This window comes from Chrysochloris asiatica, unplaced genomic scaffold (assembly GCF_000296735.1).
Source record: "Chrysochloris asiatica unplaced genomic scaffold, ChrAsi1.0 scaffold00131, whole genome shotgun sequence".
Taxonomy (NCBI): Eukaryota; Metazoa; Chordata; class Mammalia; order Afrosoricida; family Chrysochloridae; genus Chrysochloris; species Chrysochloris asiatica.
Genome location: NW_006408649.1, coordinates 9257485 through 9261185, shown reverse-complemented (window position 1 = coordinate 9261185; position 3701 = coordinate 9257485).

Genomic DNA, 3701 nt, shown 5'->3' with positions numbered 1-3701 from the left:
GGTATAGAAGTAGTGGCCTGATCTCTTCCTTCCTAAATTAATTATCTTAATTCGTGGTTGTTAGTTGGTGATCCGTATGCTCCACCTGAGAACGAGCTTCACAGGTACGGGGACTTTGTTGGCCTTGCTTACCACTGTGCTTCCTATGCCCCAAGCTCCCAACATAGGATAAACCAAACCAAACCCACTGCCCACGAGTCAATTCCAACTCATAGTGACCCTATAAGTTTCAAGGCTGTGTTCTTAGATTGGCCACATCTTTCTCCTTTGAAGGGCAGGTGGGTTTGAATCACAGGTCTTTCAGTTAGCAGCCTAACTCTATATACACTGAGCCACCAAGACTACTTGGTTACAAAATAGATGCTTACAGTATTTACTGGATGGATGGATGGATGGATGGATGGATGGATGGATGGATAGATGGATGGAAGGAGAGAGAGAGAGAAACAGGTAGGGCAGTTCTGTAATGGAAGAATTCTATGAATTGGCTAAAGAAAGATGGTCTTTGAAGGGGAAATTGAACCTAGCAGAAAAATTAAAAAATCATACAACAAAAAGTGATAATGAAGTAGATGAAGATCTCTATTCATATCCCAGCCCTAAAGGTACCATTTTGGTATGTGTTCTTCTTGGGATTGGCTCTGTATAGATACACATTCCTAGAGACATAGTTTCATAACTGAGGTCAGTCTGCTGTTTTGAAACGTTATTTTCACTTAACATCACGCTTCTCAGTCATTCACCAGGCAGGGCCATGTTGTAAAGGAACCTCGTCTGCTTAGGACGATGTATTGAACAAGGGTCTTAGGGACTTTTGTCAGTGCTGGAGTTGTAAGGTGGCCCTGTCTGTTATTGCAGCTACCTGGTGACAAAGGAAATGTAAAAGCAGACAGGTAAGGAGGGATGTGTGTGCCACCACTCTAATATCCTAGCATGGAGGAAACTCCAGGTAAACCAATTAGACAAGAACCAGAAATAGCAAAACAAGTTCCAATGGTTTCGCTGTGTATCATGAACATGAATTCTGAAGTCAGAACTGACCTGGGTTTAAGCCCTAGATCTTTCTCAGTAGCTGTGTGACCTTGGGTAAGTTATATGGCATCCTGGGCTTTAGTTTCCTCACTTGTAGAATGCAGACAGTACTTCTCTCTAAAGGCCTGTAGGAGGAATACCTATCAGAGTGAATCGGTAATTAAGAAGAGTAGTTGGAGAGAAACTTTGTTTATCTCTGATGGAAATGTTAAATTGATGGTCATGCAACTGTAGGTTGTTGGTATTTACTGCTGAGTCAGCCCCCAAAGCATGACAACCCTTGTACAACAGAACAAAACTCTACTTCGTGATACTTTTGGAGGGTGTGTGTGTGTGTGTGTGTGTGTGTGTGTTTTGGTCAGGGTTCTGGTTAGGACTAGGAATAGTAGTGGAATCCTGGTGTGGCACTGTGAGTTAATGTGTTGGACTGCAAGATCGTTTTGAACTGCAAGATAGGCAGCAGTTCAAGCTCACCAGCCGCTCCGCAGAAGACCTATCCAGGGTCACTATGAGTTGGAACCATCTCGACAGCACGTAACAACAACAAGGTTAGTGGTGATGGATAGGGATTAGGCTAGGACGAGGAGAAGCACTTGGTTTAGTTTTAGGGTTACAATTAGATTTTTGTTTTGATTTTTTTCTTGAAATCTACTTTATTTCTTCTTTATTTGGAAGTTCTGTAACTACTTGATTCCCACTTTTTACTTTGTGTTGTGTTTTTTGTTGTTGTTGCCAACTAATATCTCTGGTTCTGTATTGTCAGTCTTGAAGCCTTATTTTACTTTGGATATTTTATATCTGGCTTGAGTTCTCGGTGAAATTGTCATGGATATTTATCTCAGTTTATTGTCTGTTCTTGTTGGTTCTCTGTCTAAAGAACTCCATTAGTATTTTTAAATGGTTTTTAAAAATTCTTTTAATTTCTGTTTGTCTGGAAATGTCCTAATTTCACCTTCATATTTGAAGGGCAATTTTTGCTGGGTATGTAATTCTTGGTTGGCAGTTTTTTTTTTTTTTAAGAGTTTTATATATGTCATTCCATCGTCTTCTCTCCTGCATAGTTTTTGCTGAGAAATCATTTCATCTTATTAGTTCTCCTGTGTAGGTAGCTTTAAGTACTTCCCAAGCTTCTCTCAGGATTCTTCCCTTGTTTTTGGTTTTGGAGAGTTTGGTTATAATATGTCTTAGTGATTTGCTTTTTTTTTTCTTTTTTTTATGTCTTTTACTGATCTGGAATTCCAATCACTTATAAGTTATTTTTCTTGGTGGTGCCCCACAGAATTTTTTTTTTTTTTTATTTCCTCTGTTGTTGTTATTAAGTACTATTGAGTTGATGATTCCGACCCATAGTGGCCTGTATAGATAGGGTTTTCGAGGAGCGGCTGGTGAGTTCGAACTGGCAACTTTGCAGTTCAAACCAACCTTATGTTTGAGTGCTTATCCTACAGCACACACCAGATGAAATTTAGAGATTTGACTTAAAGTTCACCAATTCAGTCTTCCATTGATTCACTTCTACTTCTCTGCCCCTTCTCTATGTATTATTATTTCTGAAATCTTAGTATTAATCATCTCAGTTTCTATTTGCTGTTTTTGTGTGGTTTCTATTTTTTATTTGTCAGTTTGTTCTTGTGTTTTCCTGAATTATTCTAAAGTCTAGTCTATGTTTTCCTTAATTTCATCTACAGTTTTGTTGATCATTTTTTCAATCTGTTGAAGGTACCTAAGTATCATTCTTTTGAATTCCTTATCAGGTAATTCCAGTATCATTTCTGGTATCATATCTTCTGACACTGTATTTTGGGCACTTGTTTGAGGCACACACTGTCTTGTTTCTTTGTGTAAATTGAAATTGACTGTTGTCACCAAGATTTTGTGGTATCGTTGTATTTATGTTTAATGGATTGTTATATGTTGTTATGCTATTAGGCACTCACCACCTGTCTCCTGGTGGGTGTGATAGAGACTATAAGTCTATACACATTTCTCTGTTCACTGTTTGTGTTACGTAGTTTAGGGCAGGTTTGACTAATGTTGGCTGGTAATTATTGTAGATCTGGTAATCCAGGAGTGGGAAGTGGCATTGCCCAGTAGGTGGAGCTGCCAGAGGCAAGGATGTGGCTGGATCATATGGGCACAATTTCTGTCTCCCCAAAACAAACAATAGCAACAAAAGATCTGACAAGGCAGAATTCACAAGCCTCTAGACTCAGGGGTGGTACACTCGGCATTTGACCCCAGGCAGAGTAGAGGCTGTGTTTGAGGGGATTCCATTGGCTATCAGATGGGCGTGGATGAGTCTGACCCCAGTCACCAGGAGGGCTTGAAGAACAAGGGGGAACTGTGCCTCCAGTCTACTGTGTCCACAGCTACCAGCAAAACCTCAAGGAGGCTGGACTTCCAATCCAGCCAACAACCCACCCATCTGCCCCCTTTCTCACTGCTCCCACTGAATTTCCTCTCCTAGTCGGTACTCAGTCCACCTCTCTGCCCTTTCCTAGTTGACCATCCTTATCTGTTTCACTTGGTATCTGTGTCCTTGTTGCAGAAGGTCAGCTCAGTATGTCTGCCTTCTCTGACATCTTACCCTGGACGTTCCATCCATAGGATTTTTATTAGCAGATTTGGGGAAGTAAATCTCCAATCCTTTGTTCCAATCCTTCCATCTT